The sequence below is a fragment of the Rousettus aegyptiacus genome, unplaced genomic scaffold, assembly GCF_014176215.1.
Source record: "Rousettus aegyptiacus isolate mRouAeg1 unplaced genomic scaffold, mRouAeg1.p scaffold_m13_p_15, whole genome shotgun sequence".
Classification (NCBI taxonomy): domain Eukaryota; kingdom Metazoa; phylum Chordata; class Mammalia; order Chiroptera; family Pteropodidae; genus Rousettus; species Rousettus aegyptiacus.
Window position 1 is genome coordinate 53670738 of NW_023416290.1, and position 25172 is coordinate 53695909.

A 25172-nucleotide genomic window follows, 5' to 3' on the forward strand; every position below is an offset into this window, starting at 1 on the left:
CAATGTTCTCAAAACCTCTAGAAATGGTATTTCCACTATTTGTCAGGCTTTCCAAATCATTTAAGGGACAGTGCTATTAGTAAGACAGCTGGACTTGAATGTAGACCAGGGACGCTCAGTAGTTGTGTGGCCTTGGGCAAAAAACTAATCTTTATGAGCCTTAGTTTCTTTAAAAGAAATTGGAATTCTTTATACTTTATAGGGGATGTTGTGAGGATTAAATAAAATGTTTATAAATAGTTTGGCACATGTCTGGCACAAAAAAAGTGCTCAATAAGTGTAGTTTATAATATGCTTTATGTAAATACATCTCGTTTTATTCCTACAAGGACCCCACGAAGTAGTTATTATCAGCCCATTTTATCTGTGAACAGATTGAGTCCAAGAGAATTTGAATTAAGCTGATTATAGTAGCAGAGTTAGGAAATAAAGCTTGGTTTATCTAGCTGCAGAGTCTGTTTGCTGTCAGTTAAGTCATAGAGCCCTCCACGTCGAGCAAAATTCGCTTTCCGGCAATTGGGAAGCAGCATTGAGGACGTGAGTCCTTGCATGCTGTGAAAATTAAGTGAGATAATAAAAATGAAACACCTTGCACACTGGGCATATGATATTTACTTGTACTAAATTTCCACTAGTACAGAGCCTGATACAGAGCAGGTAGGTGTGTTCGGCAAATAATGTCTTAATAATGATGGCACACACTTTGAGGTTTCGACACACTCTCGATAAAGTCTTTTGTTCAAGCACTGTGCAGGTGTGAGAAGGCGCCTATCACGCCCTTTCTGGTCGCTTCTCCAGGCTACGTGTTACCCGTCCCCTCATTTTCTAGCCATTTCTCACATCTTTGAACAGAAATCACACAGAATGGCTGCCAGGGTCACTGTGGGAAAAAACAGGAGAAAGTCACAGGCCTGACTCCCCTGACCCCTGGTCACCCAGCCTCATTTCCGTTTCCCAGACGAGACACACTGTATGATACACTGTGCCGACTTTCCCGTCCACTCTCAAGAAGTCCGCTTCAGAGCACAGTTAAGCGACTCAGCCGGGGTGAGGCCCACAGAGTGGGAACATCCGATGAGCCAGTGACACTCAGGAGTGCGACCTGAGCACCACACACTTGCAATGGGAAGTGGTTTCTTAGATCTCCCCAGAAGAGCTGCCTCATTCAAATCTTAATCTTAATATGGTATTAACCTGCTTTTACTCTTTGACCGTAGTTCTCTACCCTGAGACCTCTTAACCCAAATTGCTCTTTCTGTTCTAATAGTAGAAAATATGACATTGGGATTACGTGCAAATGGCATGGCAAATTATGTGGCGGTTACAATAGTCCCAAAGGAGGTGGGGCGTTACTGTCTTTAATCCTAGCACACCTGACAGTCAGGTGTGGAGGAAAGCTGGGAAATGCTACCTGAATCTCAATGTCAGGCAGCTTGACTTGGATGTGCTCTCGGGCCTGAGGACCAGTGGAGGCCCACTTGCCTTTGCTTATAGCATGAAATCCCATTGCTCCTTTATTGAGAGAACTCTGCTTTGCAGAATCTAGATGTGTGGCCCTTACTGCGAGATTACATTTCACTTCTTTTCGCGTTAACATAAATTTTGAGAAATACTCAGTGTTGGTAAGGATGCGGAGAAATGCCACCTCTCATTTGCTGTTTGCAGGAGTTATAAGAATCCAATTTGTACAGCAATTTGGCGATAATCATAAGTCGGAGGTGGACACACGATGCCTACCATGTGACTCTTCTCTCAGGCAGATCATATATTTTAGGAAAGTCGACCTCACCACTAGGTCTAGAGAACTTTCCTACTTGCCCACAGGACTTAATGGAATCCAACTGGCAAGAGTCAAGGCTTCTGTCTGATGCACCACCCGGCATCCTCAGAGGACAATGCCAATTGTTTTGGGGCCATTAGGGAAGGAACTTGCCCAGTAATGGAGCCATCCTGAGCAACAGGAGGTGAGGAACAGAGAGAAAGCAATTCTTGGTCTTATCTCGAGAGCCTCCCCTAACATCAGTCATCCCTGGACTTTTCAGTCATGTGAACCAGAAAACTGTCCTGTGCTATATAAGTCATTGTGAGTTTTTCCCCCCGTGTAACCACAATCAATAGCACCCTAAAATGAGTAGGATTTAACTGGACACAAGGCAAAGAGGTTAACCCAGACAAGTGAGATAAGATAAATGTCGTATTATGTGCATATTATGCTTTACTTTGAGTCTGTTCTCCCATAACACTCTGTATTTCCCAAGCTTATGCTTTGTCACACTTAATTGTTACTGTTTATTTTCTACTTAAAATGTAGGTGCATATCTTTTGTTCAGATTTTGGGGAAGAGCCAGTGCAAAGTTCCAGGAGGGGAGACACAGCCTAAAACTGCCATAGCAAAAATGAGTGTGCAGATGAATTCACACATTCATTTGTTCAACAGAACGATGCTAAAGACTTGACTTTTACTTCATTTAATTCTCAGGGCATCCCTCCAGGTAGATAACATGACAGAAACTAGCACATAGTAAGTGCTCAAAGTATTGCGCAATAGTAGCTGAAGAAATGAATAAATCCAAATGGTATGAGTTTTTTTGTTTTAAGCCTCCAATGCTACTTCCCATGAAGGTTGGTCAGGTGCCTCTCCTGAGCCGGCAAAGCAGAAAGCCATTGCTGAAGCAATGAGAGTAATCCTGGCAGATGGTGGTCTATTGATCTGAAACACTTTTTACAGAGCTTGATGGGCAGGATACTTTAAAAGTCTAATCTGATTCTCCCAACAAAGTTTAAATCATGGAGAGAATAATAAATCCAAGCTATGTGGACAGAAGGAGACTTCTGCCTTGATTAATACAGAGTGAAGTTTCCGAAAGATGCTATTAATCCACAAGATGAAGACAGACAGTAAAGTCAATTAAAATATAAAATATTTAGCTCATAGTTGTTAATAAAATTAATTTAAAAGAGATAGACTAGTTATAACCTAGGAACGAAGCTGTTCCCATCATCAGATGCTCGAGAATCTGTTCTGGAGATTGTCAACAAGAATGAGGAAGGAAGAAACACAACCTTAAGAGACTATGGAAGGAATGTATTAGAGCTGGTGGCATTGCCACAGGCAAGGGACCTTATGGGCAAGAATGTGGACAGTAGCGTTAGACTTCTAGGTTATTACCCAATCTCCTCTACTTAATCTTTAAGTTTGCTTCCAATCTGTAGATGGAGATAATCATCAGACTTACCCTATAGGGATGGGGTACAAAAAGCATTGTCTGGAATGTGGTAAATGCTTGATCAGTACTGATGTTATTGTTTGGGGGTCTAAGAAAAAGGACAAGCCAACAAAGATGGCCCAGTCCAAATATAAATTGGGAAAGAATTGTGTGTGCATATCTATATATATAAGGGATTGGGGAGATAGTAGGATTTTTGGAGGAGAAGATCCTCTTGCTTTGGGATGTGTTAATTTAAATTTAGGGCAGGCTTTACTGTGTACTTCACTCTGTACCAGACTCAGGAATGCTTGGGATATGTCTTTTAGATAATGAATTATTTGCGAGTAAAGTGAAACCTTTGACTAGCAGGTGTCCTATACAAATAAGGATATTACTGGCTGGATAATATTTAACAAACACTTCCTCTTTACCACAAGTAATCCAAGGCAATAAAATATAATATTACAAGATGCGACAAGTAACAGGTGGGGAAAGCGTGGAATCCTATATGTTATCTCCAGTAATTGATAAATAGGGATGGGTGCAGAGCCTCTCTCCATGCTGCTTCCTGCCTTCATTCAGGTTGCTCAGAAAGATGAATGCTGCTTTAACGCCAGTATCCAGACCGTCTTCATCCCCCTAGAATCTATTAAAGGGAATCAATCTGTGTGATAAAGAACTAGATGGAACGATTGGTCATTTTCTTGCCATTGAATGGCAGTGACAATGGCAAGAATAACCACCACAGCGTCATGAAGGAGAAGGCAAGAACGACGACAGAAACTTTACTTTGCTGTTTTCCTCTTCATCTGTGCCTTTCCTATATAAACTTTTTAGATTTGATGCTCGAACCAACCGGTGAGGTAGCCTCCATTACTCACGTTCAACAAACAAGGAAACTGATGCTCAGTGATGCTGACCGATGTATCTGTGATCACAAACAAAAAGTACAGATTGAAGGACTTAAAATCAAGTCCCTGAGTCCAAACGCCTTGTCACTTTTGCTGAACCACATCACCATTCATTTCTCCTCTTGGGGATGAGATTTTTTATGGAAAGTGGACCTGCTAGAATCCTTTTGCATGCCTCAGACGGAAACTCAAGTAGCCTTCTGAAATTTCCCCTTAAGATGAGTTGGATTTCTGTCTGGCCGTGTAGCCCTAAACACTCTAGGTTAATGTAAAGTTCCTTTCTCCTCCTTCAATGGCACCTCTGCTGGGATCTGGACAGCATCCATTCATGTTATAAAGCACGCCTGCTTTGCAGACGCATATGTTTCTCATTTATCCCTCCAAACAATCATGTCGTACAGGGATGGACAGTCCCATTTTAGGGATGGGGAAACAGACTCAGAGAGGCTCTATCCCATGTCGAGTTTCTCCTGAGCTCCCTGTGTTTCCGCTGGAACACCTCTTGACAGATGGCCCCGATGCACTGCTATCCTTGGTGACGGTCTGATTTCTGTGAAGCTTTAGATAAACGTCATGATTCCGTTCCCTGCCTCAGTTTCCCCACCTATTAAAATGACAAAAAAATAAATAAGGCTGAGTTACCTATATTTGGTCTGTTGGAGTAGTTTGAATTTTTACGGATCGGAGCGAATGAAAATTGCCTTGTTATTTCACTAATTAATATCTTCTTGGAAGTGCAACTCTTAGTGCAAAATAAATAATAAGGTTTATAGTTACGGATGACAGTAATTGCTTTCTTCTTCACCATTATTTTATTTATTTATTTATTTATTTATTTATTTATTTATTTATTTATTTCGCCCTTACCATCATCCTAGCTTATCCTGAGTTATAGCTATCTCTGCAAGGGTTAGGAAAACATATTAAAAAATCTAAAGAATAGGTTCCTTTCCCAAGGGTTGGAAATGGATAAATCATCTTACTCTGCTTACAGCATTCAGACAGTGTGTTTGATGCATGGGCAGGAAAGTAGGCTCTTTGAAATTTGAGCTGAGTATAGATCATGTCACCTGGCTGGCGCGTGACCTGTTTCACTTGCCACCTGACCCCCTGTGCCCAACGTCACCTGGAGCCTGAAATCTGGAAGTGGAAAGTCCTTGACTGGAGTCAGTGGAGAGAAAATCATCACCTGCTTGAGTGCAAACATGCCCGGTGACTGCGTCACTGTTTGTTAAGTGGGATCAGCTAATAGTTGCATAGCGGGTCTTCAAAGTCCCGGGGTGGCGCTGATGAAGTTTCTGTAAATGCTCTCCCCATGCGTAGGCCTTGGACTTTGAATCTCAAGTGCACCGGGAGCATTTTCACTTTGCCAGCAGGCTTTCTGGACAACTCTGTTTGGTTAAACTGCAGTGGAAAAGAACTGACTTCATTCCCACCAGCCTTCGCCTGGGTCTCTCTGCTCCAGCCACACTCCTGCCTCGGGGCTTTTGCCCTTGCTGCTCCCCTGTCCAGACACCACCGCCACCGCCACCACCCCTGCGCCCCCGATTACAGCACAGCTGCTCCTATGTTTCACTTACCTACATACAGATCACCTCCTCAGAGACCTCCCGGGCTGCTCTCTTTCTCGTTCCCCTGCCTTATATTTCTTCATAGCACCTGATTCTGTTTTATATATTTATTTGATTTGTAGCCTGTGGTTTGTCTTCTCCACCAGAACATACGTTTCCTGAGGGCAGAAGCCACATGTCTTTTGGGGACCGATCTGTCCCCAGCGCCTACAGTACACTCTATTCCATAGTAGAGCCTCAAGAAATATTTCTTGACTAAATGAAAGAGCGAAGGAACAATTTTCCCTCATTTTACAAATGGAAAATCTGAAAAATGGAGAGTGAAAATAAACTAGTCAAGTTCAACAGCCATTTAATGGCTGAGTTCCTATTAATACTGATTTTCTTAACTCAGAATTGAGAACTTTTTTTCTTCTATAAAACACTGTTCTCCAAATAGTAATCTCTAACCATTTCGTGCCTATGGAGATAACTAGATCTTTATGAGGGAAGAGTGCTTATTTAAAGTTCTTACTGAATTTATCTGTTTCATCACTGTTTCAATGACAAAGGTAATTGAAAGTTATCTAAGCTATTAACTTTTAAAAATATTTTTGAACATAAATGATTATAACATTTGTTCTAAGAGTGTGGATACATGTGAAGTATAATTAAAAATTAGTATTGTAATTTCATAGAGAAGTAGCCTTTAGTATATTTTACATATTTAGTAATGGGAATCATGCTGTATGCAAAGTTTTCTAATCTGTGCTTTTCCATGTTATATTTTCGACGTGGTCTGATAGCGCTAAAAATAGCATTGTTTTAGGGACTGCATACATTCTACTAGCGTAGCATCCCACGTTTTTATCTGTTTCCGATTATCGATCATGAAGGTTGTTTCCATGTTTTATTTATTAGATTTCTAGGTTTTAGTCTTTTTATATTTCTAGGTTCAGATAGTGTATGAACGTTTTCATACTCGTCAAAACTATGCAGAGAATGAATCATCCAAGTTCTTGCTAAAAAAGCCACTCATACCTAAAAACTCCTAGGTCGAAGCTCACAGCTTCTCTTCGAATCAATGAACATTGACGGTTTCACTCGCTGGCACTTCCGGCATGTGAGGCTGGATGTGGGAGGTGGGGGTGTGGGGGTGGCGGAGCCGAGACGCCGACCAGCCAGTTTGAGAGCAAATAGAGACGTGGGGAGTGTGTTTGCGTTTCTGTCCCATGTGTGCGGTGCGGCCTTTGTAGCAAAGCGAATAAATAGCCAGACTCACTTTCGTGGCGCCTGCAGAGCTCTGCGTCGTAATGACCCTGGCACTGTTTATACCGAGGCTTAGTCAGCATGACTCAGCCCCAGAGCAACACTCGGCAGCTCTGCAAGGCCAGGGCTTGGTCCTCCCTCCCATGACAGTGGGAGAGGGAAGGGCCCCGGAGGATCTCTTAGTCTGAGAAAGAACCCCGTGTCCCAACAAAGTGTGGCTTGAGCCGGTGGGATAGTCCGGCCACAGTTCTGGTTAGTGGCGGCCTCGCTGCAAACCTGCCACGCTTGTAATTCTCCACTCGCTGCTACCTTGCCCTGTCGTCTTGCCTCCGTAACAATCGCCACCATCCATGGAGCCCCTCCTGCGTGCCCTCGCGCTAGGTGCTTTCAAAAGGCCGCCTTGTGGTACCTGGCGCCTAAGGCAATTCAGACACATCTCCCGTTTTGCTGTTGCTATTTCTATGTGTTCATGAGCTTTGTAAGGGCAGAAATGGTGTCGTGCTCATTTTCATGTGCTTGTTACCTAGCACAGTGCCTGGTCCCTAGTAGATGCTCAATACCTGCGAACCAAGTTTAACTGAATTTGAGAGCCTCAGAGATGAAGAGTCGCTGACCAAACTTGGAAAAGAATCTCGATAGTGTCCAGTAGTTATCAAAGAGTAAAGAACGATGGTTTTATTTTTATAATGATCTTTCATATCGGGTTCTAAAAAAATAAGTTTTAAGGTATTAGAATACCCAGTACAAAACAAATAACCAAAAAAGTGCAAATAAAAAATTTTATTAGAGTCTCTCCCTAGGACTTTCTAAGAAGTCAGATTCTAATTATGGATTTAATTAACCTCTATCCCCACTGGTTCCTTTGGATGACTTTCTGTTCGTAGGGCTTACCGCAGTGGATAGTCCTGAAACCGTGACAGATGTCGGCTGAGTTAGATTGATTTCCTGCTTCTCTCGGATCGCCACTAAGATTTCTTCATTAGATTTTCTGCTGTCACCTTCTCAGCCTCTCCACCTCTGTGTCCTGCCGCCTTCGTGGCACCTGGTCGCACTACCCACAAGAGAAGGAAAGGAAATGGAAAAGGGGGTGGAAATGGAAGGCAAAGGGAAAGAGCTCTAACACTTCTGAAGTTTTATAATTCACAGCAAACCAGACTTCATCGTTGATAGCAATTGTCTTTCCGGTGTCTTGTTACTTACTCCTGAATAGTTTTTAAAAAGATGTTTTAAAAATTTACACTTTGAGCACAAATGAATGAGAATGGCCAGGTGCCCATGCTCTTGCCGACATCAGATAGTCTCATTTAATTTTTAAAAAATAAGTAAAAATCCTAATTGCTTTAACACTGGTTGATTTGATTACTCGTGAGGTTTAGTATTTTTCCATGTCTTTCTTAGCCAATTGTGTTTCCAATTTTACAGATTGTCAGTTCAAAAAATGAAATAGGTGTTAGTACTATACTTAGACCATTGTCTTTGGAGATTCGCAGCCAAAATGTTTCCCAAAACACACCAGAGTTTCGCTGTAATGCACTTGGGTGAACTTATTATTCTCAGTTATAAAATAGGGAGGACCTCTCTAGAAGCATCTGCCCTCTCTGAAGGGGAAACGCAGTCATTATGCTCACATGAGGTGCTAGAGAAGTATGTTAATGATCTAAAGATACACGAGACGTGGTCCCTTGACTCCAGGAGCTCACAATTGCATAGGAAGGCTCATCAAAATAATCCATTATGGTATATTATGATAGATGCTAGGATTGAGCAGCCGCATTGTGCTATGGAGTCTAGAAGAAGTTCATCTAAATAAGATACATAGTGTAAGGAAGGATAAGGCCCCAATAAGGCAGCACTCGAAGTAATATAGGAAGAGAGGAGGAAATAAGGAATGAATGAAGTAGAATCTTCAGGAGTAGAGGTCGGAACTGTGTGTTGAGTTCCAGATGTGTGGACATTTCTTTACCTTGAAGTCCCTTTATCTGTCCCTTCTCCGCATGTGTGGCAGGAAGGAATTTGTTATTTTGCCAGGAATTAGGCAGGAATTTGTTCTTTAGAACAGACTTTGTTCTTCTCTATCACATAACCCCTACTGATGAAAACACATCAAAGTTACCTATTACAGAGGGTCATTATTAGCAAAAATATTTTAAAACGAGTTTATGGGCCACATCAAGACTCGACTCTACACTTGACTGGGACTAGAAGAAATCATAAAGTTTTGATGGTGCAGAGGTAAGAGGATGTTTCCCCAGTGATCTTAGCTGCGCCTCCTCCCCACCCCCACTGTTAAAGGAAAGAAACATTGTCCAAGGTGATTTATGTATATCTCTATATGCCCCACTTAATCCTTACGGAAGGAGGAGGTCAGGGGCAGGCCATGGTGGACCTGAGTGAGATGCCAGTGTAAAGCCCTTTAATGGGTTCCATCTAGAATGTAGGGGTTGGGGAGGAATAAATGATCTTCAAGGTCTATTCATGTCTTTTTGAAAGGTGCGTGCTCTCCAGAGATAGGCTGAGGGACAGAAATTGAATCAGTTCTTTTCTTAATTTGTGTAACTCACTAAATCTCTGTCACTCTTCTTCCATTATGATGACTTTTCAAGACTTTTTTCCTCAACAAGCCTTTTTAAATGCGCAATGTAGTATACATTACAAAAATCAAAAAATCGGCCTACTTTTTGGATTTTCATGCTTCTATTTATATTCTCTTGTCTTTGACCTCTTACTTGAGTTAATTTCCAAAGCACATTGCCAGAAATTGCTAACCCACCCATCATCTGCTTACTGCCTTTCAGATTTTAGAAGTTGACTCATTGATTAATCCCACCCAATTGGCAAAAGACCAGAATACTTCTGCTTCTCTGGTAAATGATCAGTGAAGTAAGAAGATTCGTGGTTACCTTTGTCTGTCCCCACTGCTGCTCATCATGTCAAGGTAGTTTCACGTGTCTAGGCAAAAAGGCGGCAAAATGACATTTTTTGTAGCAATTTTTCTGTTTTTTTCCTTAACCTGCATATTTAACTCACTAATTATTTTTCAGAGAATGATTAAGAGCAATAATTAGTTTCCTAGAAAAGATATTTAGTTTTAATTATAGTTTCTTTTTTTGTTTTAATAACTCATTCTGCGTTGAATACGGGCTAAAAGATTTTTCCAGTAGTTTCCTTAGAAACATTAATAGACTTTGTCAGTTTTTATTGTAGCCATTTTCTGTGATAAAATTAGTACATATATTTCTTCATATGCTGTAATAGTTAAACCACAACCTTCAAATTGAATTGTCTTGGTTTAATTACTTACTGTACCACCTAATGGATTATTTTAAATTAATCAATACTCAACCTCAGTTTTCTTCTCTATAAAATGCAGATGCTAATACATATCTCATAAAGTTTTGGAATACTTAAATCATATATATAATAGATATGTGTATATTTACATATATACACAAATATATGTAGGTATATGTATGTGTGTGTGTGTGTGTGTGTGTGTGTATTAGTTTCCCTAATCAGGCTAGCTGCTGGTACTATTTGTGACACACTGAAACACACACACAGAAACACACACACATACAAAAGCACAAAAGAATATATATCTGAAAGATACTTACCAAGTCAATGAAATCTAGGACACATCTAGGAAGGAGGAAGTCAGCCAAAATAAAGCTCCTGTGTTTCAGTAGTTAGAGATTTAATGGAGACCTCTGTGTGACAGCCGATGGCCTTAATGGATGAAGAAGTCACGACTCTTGCTCTCAAGGAGTTTAAATTCTAGTAGGGAAGACAAGTCACAAAATTCTACAGGTAGTAGGAGGAAGTAAAAAAAAAGAGTAGAGGAATGGGGGAAGTTAGGGGAAGGAAAAGGGAGAAGAAGATGGGGAGGGTGGCTGAGAAGTGAGAGTGGTGGTGGGAAAAGACTCAGCTTTGGGAGTTCGCTTTGCCTTAGGCGAAAAGGCATTTTCTACTTACATGAAGAGTCATGATTCCACACTAAAAATTTGACTTGAACGGTTCATAACATTTGCCCTTAAGGGAACAGCACTTTGGAGACATCCAAGTTATGCAAACCATTTTAACACAGTTAACATATGACCTTGGAAATATGACCTTGGATGAGATTTAAAGGATGAGTGGGGACTCACTAGACATAGAGAAGCCGTGAGGGTAGGGCTGATATCACAGGTGGAATGGACAGGCGTGATGTCACGTAGCTCGTGGACACCATAATTACGCAGGCAAAATGAACATCACTAAGTTAATTGTTTAAAGCTGTACCATACATCCGTGGGAAAACCCAGAGCACCCCATTCACGTCCTAATTACTTGTTATTTTCTACACAATTCAGGCAACTTAATTCTCTGCTTTCCCAAGTCTCAGCAAATGGTGGGTGAGGGAGAGGCGATATGAGGCACTGGTACTCTAAAAGGAAGTGAGAAAAAGTCAAAATAAAACAATTAGATATAAAAATTTAAAGCAATAGACTGTAGCCATATAGACAGGGACGGAGAGCAGAATACTCTTTCACCAACAATATAATGACATGCTTGGCTCAGTGCTATGGACTCTTTAGGTCTGGGTTAGATCGAGTGGTTGGGACCTCTATGATGGGATTAATGTTTTTATAAGAGAAAGGAGACCAGAGCGTTTGTTCTTTCTCTGTCTCTCTCTGTCTCCCCACCCCTCACCCCCATGTGAAGACAGAGTAAGAAGGCAGCTGATTTCATCCATGGGTCCTGACTCACAGCTCCTAAAATCCTTGGAATTCTCTAAGTGTTGAGAGTAACAAAAGCGTCTCCTGCTACATTAATGTGGTTACTTTTGTGCTCCACCCAAGGATGGGGGCTGTTTGTCAGGAGAACCAAACACACGATTAGAGGGTTAGAAAGTTCAGTCAAACCTCAGACCTCCAGGGAGCAGAGTCTGAAAGTTGAATCAGTACCCAATGGCCAATGATTTAATCAGTCATGCTTATATAATGAAGTCTCCATAAAAACTCAAGAGGATGGGAGGCAAAGAGCATCCAGGTTGATGACTATGTGGAGATTCAGGGAGAGTGGCTCAGCTGGAGAGTTCATGGTAGTGCCAGGCCCTTTTTCCGTACCTTGCCCTGTTCATCTCTTCCATTCCTGAGTTATATCCTTTAATAATAAACCAGTGGTCTAGTAAGTATAATATTTGACTGAACTCTGTGACCTACTTTAGCAAATTAATTGAACCTGAGAATGAGGTCATGAGAACCATTGATTTATAACTCTGCCAGTTACTCAGAAATACAGATAACAACTTGGGCTTGCAATTGGCATGTTGAGTTGAAGGGCATTTGTAGCTGGTTCGGGAGAAGTACAGGTAACAACCTGGGCTTGGAACTTCCACCTGAAACCCAAAGAAGAGGTCATTGGAATACCTAATCTATAGTTGGTTGGTCAGAAGCACAAATAATATCCTGGACTTGGGACTGCTATCTGAAGTGGATGGAGGTGGCAATCTTGTAGGCCTGACCACTTAACCTGTGGGATCTGACACTAGCTATCTCTGGGTAGTGTCAGAATTGAGTCAAACTGTAGGACACTCAGCTGGTGTCCCAAGAATTGCTCATTAGTGTGGGGAAACACTACCCCCCACTCCCTGTCTGACACACACATTGGAGTTGGCTCTAGAACACTATGTTAGCTCCAGGATGAAAGCATTCACCAAGAACCAGACTGTACTAGCATCCATATTTTGGACATCCTAGTCTCCAGGACCTTGAGAATAAATGTTTGTCGATTGAACAACCCAGGATATGTTAGTTTGTTATAGCAGACATGGTTGATTAAAATACCCAACCCTACACCCAAAGCAATAAATATGGTTTCTGAAATATTCCTGGAGCACAGTGGACCACTCACATCTTGATGTGTGTCAGTGATGTATGACTCATCACATCAGCATGTTTGAGAACTAAGGAAGATGAGGCTAAGCTACCTCCTAGGTTTTTGATTTGGGGGCAGGTGGAAGGTGCTGCTATGAATGGACCATTGCACTGGGGAGAGGAGCTGGCTTAAGTATGAGATACCTACGTGATAACGAGGAGAGAGATCTCCAACAGGTATCAGGACATTTGAAACTCATGGAGAGGTCTGGGGAAGTCATTTAGATTTGGAAAATCGGTGGCTGATAACGTCACTGAAACAGTGAGCATGTGAAAATTTGCCTAAGAGGCTACGATTATCTAATGACAAGGGATGCTAGCGGACTCAGAGTCCTAATAGGAGAGTCAAGAAAACCCAAGAGACGATAAGATGGCCTCTCTGCATTCCGCCATTTTTTTTTTTTTTTTGAATGTGCTTCTTCAAGGCTGATGTCCTGAAATCCATGGATATTTTGGGTCCAGAACAGAACTGAATTTCACCTGGATTATTTGAGCATCTGTAGTTCTACTAATGTAGCTTGTGCATATATTAATGCTCTGTCAGCCATACTTCACAGTTGACTCACTTGAATCTATAGTCAAACTAAAACCCCTGAGTTATGTTTATATTAACTGTTACAAAGTTTGCATTTCTGTAGCTTGCGCTAGTGCAGCTTTTTTTTTTTTTTTTTCCTTCATGCAACTGGGTTTTGACCTTAAATGTAAGTCTTGTTTACAATTTTTTATCCTTTATTCCTAGGTTACCTAGACCATCAAGAAAAAAAAAATGATGATATGTTTTATTACTTTGACATAAAGATTCAAGTAAATGATCAATAAAAATTACCATCCAAAAATATTTTAATTAAAAACTGTGGTTTAAAGGGACAGGTTACGATGATCTGGGTGATTATAAAAAATACGCGTCATTATTTATTTAAGCCATTCTATAAATGTGTTCTCAACGTCTGCTGTCTGCATGGCAGTGTACTGGGGGGTGAGTATTCAGGAATATAAGCAGCCCCATCTCTTTTTTCGTGAGATTTATTTCGATATGGGGAAGATGAACATTAGGAAAATAAGAAGAAATGTAAAATCATTATAAGGGCCACGAAGTGAAAGTACAGGCTCCCATGAAAAAGAATAATGAGGGGATCTTCTTTGGAAGGGTGAGTCAGGGCAGCTTTTCTGGGGAAGCAGCGTTAAGCGAAACCTGGAAGCATGAGTGCGTCTCGGGTGAGGGATGATAAGTGGCTGGGGCAAGTCTTCGGCAAGAAAGTACGTTTTTTTTTTTTTTTTTTTTGAGAAAGATGAGTCTGGAGTGTGACTTAGATGATCATTGCGAAGGTTCAGGTGAGTGATGCTGGCGACTTGCTCTACGATGGTGGTAGAGATGCAGAGATTCATGATAGGCTTTCAGAGGACATGTCGGGAAAGGTACAACTAAACATAGGCAGATTTTTGTCCTGTTCAGCTGGATAGACAGAGGTAACATTTACTAAGATAAGAAAAACAAGAGTAGACACAGATTTACAAAGGCAGGTCAAGATATCCAATATGGACACATTTAGTTTGAAGGCTTATCAGCTGTACCGATAGTCTTGAAAGTAAGACTTTCAAGCCACACTTCTGGCTGGAGAGACCGATTTTAGAGGCCTTGACACAGAGATGAAATTTAAAGCCCATAGATAAGGTTGTGTGGGAGAGAGTATAAATGAAGAAATTACTTGAGAGCAATGCCTGAGGAATTCCAACATTTAAAATTGTATAAAAATACTTGGCCAAAGCAAATCAGAAAGAAGAAGGGGAAAGAGAGGGGCACCTAGCCTGTAGTTCGTTGGGACACATGAGAAATGGATTTCAAGAAGGAGGATGTGATTAAATGCTACTAAGAGATCAAACAAGCATTGTCACATTAAGTGCTTTTATCAAAAATATGAGGTCCTCGTGAGGAGACACGACTTTATTAACATCTGGGCCCCTGGAACTTGCCTAGTCTTCTTACGTAGTAGATTCGGAATAAGTCAATGAATAAACAAAAGAGCAATATTTCATTGCTTGTCAGAATTTTCAGAATGTTTTCTAATGCATAGTTAAAATTCATAATCACACAGTGATTATCAGCCCCATTTTCCAAAGGAAGAATTAGCCTCCTAGAGAAGTCAGGTTTCTTGCCAAGAGTCGAATGTCTAGTGGCGATTCTATTGTTTATACCAACTTCCCAGTTCACTCAAGATGATGGATAAACGAAGTCACATAACTAGGCATTAACATAGATTAACATATATTGCATTAACATATGTTAAGACATGTATACTGGAATGTATGTTCATATGGCTATGTGTGTGCACATATGTGTCTGTATTTCCCAGACTTGGGGTTGCGCATTGGCTCACAGAGGTGGTGGTCACATTCTCTAGTGGAAAGAGGTTTTGGATCCTAAATAGTGCGCCCTGGGTGTCGAGGTGATTGACGGAAGAGAGGAGGCTGGGGGTGTGAACTGACGGCTGCAGAGGGTTGACAGTGAGTGGGGTTGGAGACCAACAGCCATCCCGATGAAAGAACTGCCCGTCACTCATGCAGACCTTATACAGGGGACAGACTTAACATGCGCTTGGCGTGGAAGAAACTGCAGTTGCACATCAAGAATTCTCGCTGCATTCACACACAGAAGCGCAGCTGCAGTGACCTCTTTGGAGAGTGAGTACAATAAACTAGAGTGAAGGAATTAGTCATTCTTCACCTTCTTTGTCTCACATTGTTCATTCGCTGTTAACAACGGTTAACGGATGGGAGGATTGTCCCTCCCCCAAGTGACTTTGAGTTCCCATCACATCTGCAGATCTGAATTTGCCAGCCCAAAATGTGGGACATGGGATGAGCAGGACATCTGAGACACAGGAAATTTTGCTTCAGTTTAATGGATTTTATCAGCATTTCATGTTTGAAACTGCTTCTTCTGCAATCTCCCGTCTCTTGATTCCTTCCCAGCTAATTGGGAGTGGATAAGTTCATAAAGGATTTCTTCTCCTTTAGACACATCTTAAAGGAGAAGATCTTCCTGATCTTTTTGTTTTCAGAAGCACAGGAGTTTGTTATTTCCTAGAATTTTGATTCCTATAAAGTTCCAGCAGAGAATCACAAAATGGAACATAAAAACTGTGGCTCTTGGAACCTGTGTTCTTAGAAGTCGTAGTCTGTAGCTCACAGCAGGAGGCATTTCCAAATCCCCCCACTGTAGGTGACGGACCCTAGTGATATCGTTGGATGAGCAGAAATGCTTGAAATAAACTCATTGGGGGCTACGTTCCATGGGCTCGTCATGGTTTCATGGGTGAGGACCACGTTTCCCACCTGCCCCTTTAAAGACTTAAGCGGTGGGATTGTGTCATAAACCAAAAGGAGGCTGCGTTCTTTGAGATGATATAAAAGGCTCAGAGTATAGCACATGGTAGGCTCAGAACGCCGTCAGACGACAGTCCCCAACATATGCTGTGCCCTGCGAGTGCCTCCTTGCAAAAGGGGTTCCTCTGCTTAAATATTCAGGGCATAATCCCACCATAGGTTCTTCTTGGCTAACATAAAATCTCATTCTTTCTTCTAAGAAAATCTCATGTTTAAGAAACCAGTTAACTTTGCTTTATTCCATGCTTTATGAATTTCTTCAACCATAGGATTTTTTGGTTATTTTTGATTCTTTCTTTGTAGAAGTATGTTTTATTGAGCACTGGTTAGTGCTGAGCTTGGGAAGACATGCATTCGAATCCTGACTTTGTCATTTTCTAGGTTACTGCGCCAGGCTCTTAAAGTTGAGTGAGTTTGGGCAAGTCGTTTTTTTCACCTCCAAAGCTCATGGAAAAAGTGATGCCTCAATAATCATTGCAAAGATTAAATGAGGTGACATTGGTGCAGGGCCAATTACAGTGTTTAGCACAGAGTAAAAGCCTACAAACCTGAACCAAATGTCAATCTGAATCACTGCACTGAAGGAATCGAAATAAAAACAAACAAACAAAAAGGCATTTCCCATAATGATGCAGACTCTTGTGGCTGGCTTTGCCAAGCATCAAATAGCACACACTGAGATTGCGTACCACTGTTTTCTTTCAATCCTTTGTAGCAGGTGCACTCAGTAGAAACGCTTAAGTGATTTGGCACGTGTCCTTGAATGCTTTCAGTCTTATTGTAAAGCTAGATTAGTAAGGTAGATGAAAGCCAGACCTTTGCATTGAACTTCCTTGAGGAAAAGCATCCCGGAACTGGAGTGCTAGAAAAGCTATTCAAATGCTTTGCTGGGTAATGCAAATCATTTTCTGAATACTGAGTAGAAATATCATGGCACTCCATTACAGCGTTAATGTCAGGTCTGGCCATATTCAGAGCATTTATTTTATGTTGTACACAATAGTAGAAAAAAAAAAACAAACAACTTTTTGCTAAGCAAGCTCTTGTGGCCTGAAGGTTCTAGTTGAAAAGGAAGTTTAACTTCCTGCTCTCTTTCACTTTTAAAATAAGTGAATGCGTTGTTTTTTGACCGGCGAGAAATTGATTTTTATATCGAATCCTAAACAGAATCTCCTTACACTAGGGAAGTCCAAGTAAACCCTGTATCTGAAAATTAACATACATTTACCAGACTTCCGGCCAGAATGGAAATCCCTAACTGATCTGTCAACTTCACGGCACAATTATGTCTTTGAAAAAGTGAACCAGCTTTCTGGGAAGGGTTATCTTGTCCTGGCCTGAAACTGGAACACATTAGTCACCATCAGACCTTATTAAAATCTAGCAAAACAGTGGGTAAATAAAATTTCTGGTTGGTCCACTTAATTTGCCTAGACATTGTCAGTTAGCTTCCTGAGAACAGTCTGCATCGAGAGGAGAGGCTGGATTCAGTGGGTGGGAAACGTGGTCAGTAACAACTTAACACCTTCAGCCATTTCCAATAAAAAAGGGGTTGACATTTTCTCCAGACAAGTCTGGAGTCTGGAGGAGATGACTCAGATGCACAAACCATCTCAGACATTGTAGTTCAAGGCCACGAACATGAAGTGGGAGAGGCAGGGCCGTTCCAGCCACCCAACCACCATGTTAGATACATGCGACGCATCTGAGCGTAGGGCCGGACCAAATCTGAAAGAGAGCTCTCTCTTGGATGCAGGATGAAGCCACTTTGTGATGAAAATCTGTCTAATTGATAGAAAAATCTAAGCACTTAACATAGGGGCTCACGGGCCGGTTTTAGGGACAAATGGTCTTGACCTAAAACCTCACTGAGAAATGTTGTTGCTCAAGTCTCCAATTTAGACAAAGGATGAACTATGACCTCGGAATCTGAGGAAGGGAGCAGAAGGCGAGGAGTCTAGCACTCATTCTGGACTGTCTTTCTTCCTCAGAAGCAGTGTGTCAGTTAATCCGAGCATGCGCTCCCATCAGTCTGTTGCGACAGTCTGACGGAGGCATCGTCAATGCCCTGTTGTAGAGACGAAGAGAATAAACAACATGCTCTAGGTCATGCAGGGAAAAATTCAAGTTCAGGTCTTCCGATTGCAAAACCAGGGCTTGTTCCTTCTCTCAGCGATCTCCAACATGTGTTTTATAAATCAGAGGCCTGGGTGGGTAGCATGCTTGTCAATTTTCTTGAGTGGCTTTAGCATGTAGGTCTTTGTTCCTCCAAGGTAAAGAAAATTAAAATCTCTAACATTGTTGAATGACAGAAACGGTGCTAAGAACTTTACGTGTATGAACTTTAATCCTTGTAAACAGCCTATGACAAGTCCTAGCTCTCCTTTCACAGATGAGAAAGCAGGAGCCTGCAACACACTCTGCCCAGCATCACACAGTTCAGAAGTGGCAAACCAGGATTTGAGCCCAGGTAGTCTGATTTCACAATGGTCCCCTCAGCTGTTACGCCAAGGGTAAATGTAGACGCATGCTCTCCACATCTGCTTTATAAAATTGTTCTGGCTTTGTTTATCCCTTAAGAAATACAGTCATACCATAATTAGAACCAATAAGAAACCTTCTTTGTCCATACAGATGTGATGACTATCTACTTTCCAAATGATGAGGTTTGATTCTGGGAATGTAGTTGCTTTGCAGTTCAGAGGCTCATTTTGGTTGATGGCCTGTCATTAAGATGATGACCCTACCAGTCAAAGCTAGTGGCCTGCAATTTATGTATTTATATTGGCAGATCAATTATCAAAAAAATTTCAAAAATTGCTCAATAGCATTGCTTGCTGTAAGAGTAAAGAGGCCAGTGGACTGCAGTGGGGTGTCTTGGCCGCATGTTCTGATACACTAGATCTTAACCACAAGCGTGACTACTATAGTAGGAACGAGGACTGTGCCTTCTCTAGAACCTTCCTTTACAGCAGAAAGCCTTATCAATGTAACTAACATGAAGCATATAGGCTTCAAGCTCTCATATACTTTGATGCATTTATCATCATTTAAAAATATTATCAACAACAGCTAATGAGTGACTCTAACCTTTTAAAGGTATGTCAGCTTAACTTATTTGGAGACATCATGCAGACTTTAATTGTCCCTAGAGTTTTGTATAAGAGCAAGGAAGGTTTACTGTTTTTTTTCTTGAAGAGATGCCACTCTTCCTCCAGCAAAGACCAGAGAAAATGCAGTTATATGTTTGTGCTTCACACCAATGGTAAAAGCCGTGTCTGAGTCATACAAAGAGTGATTTTTCAGCGCCCTAATAGAACAGAGACGAAATATTCATTCCAAAATGAGTCTAGCTGATAGAACTTCTGTTAGGTGTTTCTGACGGTTTAATTTAAGATGTTTTATCTTTTAATATCTGAGTTTGCCTCCAGCAGAAGCCTATAGCTTTTCTACCTTTTCTTTTTTCAAAGATTCTGGATGACTTTCTCAAAGTGGCCACGGTGCCTTTGTCCAAATTTCCCTTCGTGGCCGGTGGGAATCCCACAGCCCCCGCCTGAGTAGGGCAGTCAAGGAGCAGGGCCGAGCATGCCACAGTAGGGGGGGGGGGAGTTTGGTTTCTTAAATATGACAGTTTATTTTGGTGAAATTATTATAACTTTTAAATCTCTTTCATTGTGTTCCAAAATCTGAGCAATTCTTTTAATTAGCATAATTGTTTTTGTTTTTCGGTTACATGTATGTGTTTCATAAGTCACATGGTCATTTTGTCTGCACTTGGTGAGGTCCAAGCCCCAAAGAAACAAGAGTGAGATCGCGGCTGATTCTCACCTGCTCCGCTGCATGCAGCACGCGTCCACGCGTGGGAACAGCTAACTGCTTTGACCTAACAGGACACAAAGATTCTTAGAGAAATGAAATCCATAGATCACAGCCCAGTCCCTTTGCAGCTCGCATTTTAGCTCCTTTCCCAAGACCTCATACTTTTAACTGTTGTCCAGGAGATTTAAGGATTCAAGGAAAAATATCGTCAGGCTTAAGTTGCTCTCACGAAATGAAATGGGGAAATAGTTGGATTTGGCAACAGAAGATCTGGGATCAAAATTCACTTTTCTCAATTAACGACTGGGTACACATGGAGAGGTCACGTTATCTCCTAGAACCTTCACTTTCTCGATAGCCACACAGGGCATCAAATCTTTCTCTGTCTTCACTGTCTCAGAGGGTTGCTCCTTAGATCGACTAAAGTATTATGAAATCATTCAGTACACTGGAAAGCACAACGCAAATATAAGTAAATATTTATTATATTTTCTCCTCTTGCAATTTTGTTTAAAAAGATAAAATCCACTATGTCCTCAAATGGCCAAAAGCTAGTTGCTGGGTCAGTATCAGGGCTGCTACGTACAACAGTAAAGTTCATACTCTCCACAGCTAGGATGGTCAGGACGGGGTGGAGAGGCTCTGCAACCCTCCTGAGGCCCGCTGACGAAGCCGTGACGTGAGGGTGCTTGACTTACTTACTTTCACTAATTAACACAAAAGGATAGTTGTGTTAGAAGCCTGGATGGAACAAGAGAAATCAAGACTCTGGAATCAGTCCTCAATGTTAAATTCAAAATATTTATATATATACATATTACCTTTAATCTCAAAGTAAAGGATTTAGAATCCTTTAAATCCTTTACTAGCTCTGGTTTTGCTGGAAAGCAGCAATTTTAAGCAATCTCTTCAGCTACTTTGGGCTTCTGCATGGTCAATCATAGTATAAAGAGATTACCTTCCATTTAATCTGGATAGCTAAATTAAATGCAAATATATTGTTTTAGTACTCTGGAGATGTAGACTTGTTCATCTTTCAATGGATGGTCTGACTATCTCTTATTTAATTATCTGCCCTATTTAAAAATTCCTGACAATCTGTCATTGGTTCCTAAGAACACTATGCTAAATTTTTAAAATTCAGAAAACTCATGTAGTCGGCCACCACCTGGTGCAAATGAGGTCTGGTGTTTCTCACTCATGGCTGAAGACGCACACTTAACTCTCTATCTTTTTTCTCCATCACGTTTTATCTCCAGATTCCCTTACTCATCTCACTAAAAAATTGCTTGCTGGCTATTGTGTAAAAGATAATTGACTTAATTATTTTAGCCTAAACAAACAAAGACAGACATCACACTGTGGGATTAGCTGCCGGCATCTCTGAGATCTGACGTTCTAAGGCACCCGGTTTAAATTGCACATTAAATGGTAGGTCCTTAGCGCTGGGAGTCGCACAGGGGGAGGGGCCTCACGGAGCATCTCATTCAGAGTCCCGGTTTTGTAGAGAAGGTGTTGAAGCTCTCAGCCCACTCTATCCTGAGTGGCAGCCCCTGATCCAGAGCCCAGGATGTCTGACTCTGGGTGTGCCGCTTTCCCAGTGACATCGTGGTTTGGCTTTGCCAACTCGATCTCCTGCCGCCCTCCCTCTCGCTTACTGAACTCTTGGACCGCCCCAGGGCAAATGAGGAACGAGCAGCCCTTCCTCTGGGAGACCGAGCAGCCCTTCCTCTGGGAGACCGCGCGTCCCAGGGCACGCAGCTTCATGACCGACCGTGAGCGGCTTGCCAGAATTTCCACGTGTGTACCAAACTTGGCCTTTCTACTCACCACTTCTTCTTCTTGGAGTATCTTTTTCTACAGATTCCCCCAGAAAGTCCTCTTCTTCCTTCAGATTGTTCCTCAAATGACACGTCTTCTGAGAAGCCAATATCTACCCCTCTACCTGAAATCCACGACCCTGCCATTATTCTCTATATTATGACCGTGCTTTATTTTTTCATAGCCCTATCAGTCTTCAATATTATATTTGTATTATTTATTTTTGTACTCGATAATTATCTTTCTTTTTCCACTTTAAAACAGTTCCAAGAAAATACAAACTTTTCCCCTTATATTTACCACTTTATCCTCAGTTCCTGGAAGAGCAGCATATAATAAGTGCTTCATATATATTGCTCAAAACAAATGAATGAACGAGTTCATGAATGTGCTATTCTTAGTTTTCAGAAGGTTTTTCTTTTACTCTCTTTTAGTAATGAAGCTTGTTGATTTGGGCGTTTCTAAGAAATTAGCATAATTCAACCTCAGTTTGACATACTTTAAATGTCAAGTCCCTCTTTTTCTGCTAACATGAAATTGTTCTCTTTTTTTTCTTTACTCTCGTTTTACAAGGCAGTGCAGTATATGTCCTGGTAAACTTCCACCGGTTTCTTCTTGGAATACAATAGATTCAGAGGATATCATGCTGTTTGTGCATTGTGTTTCAAATTGGTCGACTTTGAAACCTCACCTTGTCTTTATTAAGTATTTCTAGCTGTTGATACTTAGTTCAGATTATTCTGCTGACACGGATGCTCTGAAGCCAGAACTGTGCTCTTTTATGTCCACAGAGGTCTCAGCAAATGGTGTCATGCTAATTACATTGTCTACTTTAAGCCCAAAATATTGATAGATAGCGTGAGCTAAGGATCCCAGTGAAAAATATTGGCAGGACTTCTTACCTATTATGATATTTTTATTTAGCTTACTCTTGATTTTCCAATCAACTTTTTTTTTTTTTTAGAATCACTCTATTTAAGGGGTTATTATTCATTGTAAAAGCATTCCCGCCCCCCTCCTGTGGCAGAGGGAAGAGTCTAGAAATTGGAGTTGAAGCAAAGGCAAATTCAGAAGCCATCCAAGCCAGACTCTGTGCAGAGCCAAATCCATCAAACAGAGAAGATGAAACAGGAAAGTGTACTCTTTAATTAGTTCCTACCCGCAGAGTGGTTTTCGATGGGGAAGGGAATACTTGGGTCTTCCATACAAGTGTCTTCTTGTCCCTCAGGGACTTCTGGTAGCCCTGAGGGAAAATTCGTTTACAGATTAGATCTTTTTTGTTTCGATTTGATCTAAGTTTTACAGTTTCTGAAGACTTTATTTTGTTAGCCATTCCTAAGGCTGAACTGCAAGGCCCTTAAAAGAAAAAATGTACCCTCAATATTCAGAATTAATGCCACGCCTAGAGTAGATTCCTGCACATAACAGGGGCTCTCTGAGTGTTCATGAATGAATGAATCAATGAATGCATGCATGAATGAGCAGGTAAAAGCAATCAGTGAATTCATTTTTCCTATCTGACTGCAGTAAGGAGTGAATAAAAGAATTCTATTGTGTAGTTGTTTGGGTATATCCCAGCCCGTGTCTCAATCTGAGAAAACTTCAGAGTCCCTTGTAGAATCAGTTGAGGTCTATGTGACAATGGCGTTAACTTCTTTGTCCTTCCCCAAAAGACCCACATGCAAATCTCTGTCACTGAGTCTGTTTTCAGGACGCCCCACTGAAGGCACCATTCTGAGACTGAATTTCCTCAGTTATTAAAACATAAAAGACTCCGTTTACGCTAGCGTGTTGTCAGGGCGGTTAACAGTAAAGAGAGGAAAGAAGTACCACAGCCAGCCCTCAATGGGTGCTGGTTTCTGTTCCCTTTTTCCTCTTTTTCTACAACATGTTTTGTATCTTCCACTGCCATGACATAAGTGGTCAGCATCTACCTGTGACATGAACAGGTAAAGGCATTGAGATAGGAAGTAGATCTGTGGTTGTCAAGAGACAGGGGCGATGGGGCATTGGAAGTTACTGCTGAACTAGTGAACACATGTCTTCGTATGTCCTTTTTTAAGTCTACAACATGATAACATGGGTAAAGGCCAGGATGCTCAAACACCGGGTCATCTCATGCGGACTCTGTAAATAAAACTTAAAGTTCAATGTTGGTAAGGTTTGTCTGCAAAACATCTGAGTTTCTCCCTTTATTAAAAGTAAAGCCCATCACACCAGGCCCTTTTGGTCTCAGAGAGGGCTGTGAGGATTTTCTTTAGTAGTTGTGAAGGGCCTTCTAAAAATCACTTGCTGCCTCTTTTGACCTATGTTCTCCAACCTGGTATTGAGACTTGCCTCTGAAGAAAAGCCACTTGTGTCTAAGGCAGGAGTCTAGCCAGCCTCTTTTCTATCTTCTGAGTACTGGTTCTCTTTTGGGAGAAAACAAAAATCTATATTGAGCTTTCATCACGTGTTGGGAACGAGTTTTTACAAAGGACTCTTTACCCTGTATGTCTTATGTATTTAATTTAATATTTAATTAATAGTTTTTAGCCACCATGGTGAATTTCTATGCCTCATTTGCCTTCCTGTCATGGGGGTAGCTACGCTATGGCACTGAAACAGTAGACTATTTCGTTTAAATATGGCGTAGACACATTCGCTTAAATGCACATTCCATTTTCAATGGATTCTTGATGCTAGAAGAACAAGGGTAAGAAGAGTTAGAGCTGCCATTTGGTGAGCATCTTTCATGTGCTAGGGCCATACATTTGGTGTTAGTCGACTCTTACAATAATAGTATGTAGAAGAAAACCAACCCCAATGAAAGGCGTATGAACAACAAGCATTTGTTTTCATAGTCAGTCATGGGATTTAACTACTATTTGGCCAATCTTGGCTGGGCTTGGCAGGCTGGCGCTGCGTCAGGCTGTGGATCTGCTGGGATTGGCTCCAAAAGGTAAATTCAGTGTGTTTGTTCTGGAGCCTGAGATGAAGGGGTCATGCTAGCTGAAGTCACTCACCCCAAACAGGGAAGAACCCCCAAACTGTTCTCTACTATTCTCCATCATAACCAATCCTTAATTACATAGCAGTCATCTATTTACCTGAGCTTTTGAGGAGCAACAGATCCTAGTCATCTGTGATCCATTACAGCTTCCAAATTGCACACAAAAGGCACTCAATAAATGTTTTGAGTTAACATATATAAGTGAATATAATCTGCATGAATCTATACCAATACATTCTAAAGGGCTGTGCTAAAATGATAAATGGTTGAGTTACAATTTGTAATTAGGGCAAGCTTGACCT

The 25172-nt window shown here is 41.3% G+C and overlaps 2 long non-coding RNA genes across 50 annotated transcripts in view; one reads left to right on the top strand and one right to left on the bottom strand.

Annotated features, from left to right (window-relative positions):
- LOC107506203 overlaps positions 1 to 25172 on the top strand; it is a 579061-nt gene that overhangs the window by 496747 nt on the left and 57142 nt on the right. The window lies entirely within an intron of this gene.
- LOC118612046 lies at positions 7664 to 13194 on the bottom strand. The gene is made up of 3 exons (XR_004954767.1): positions 10554 to 13194; positions 9840 to 9888; positions 7664 to 7990 (listed from the first exon to the last, which is right to left on the bottom strand). It is a non-coding gene; the product is annotated as an uncharacterized LOC118612046 (long non-coding RNA).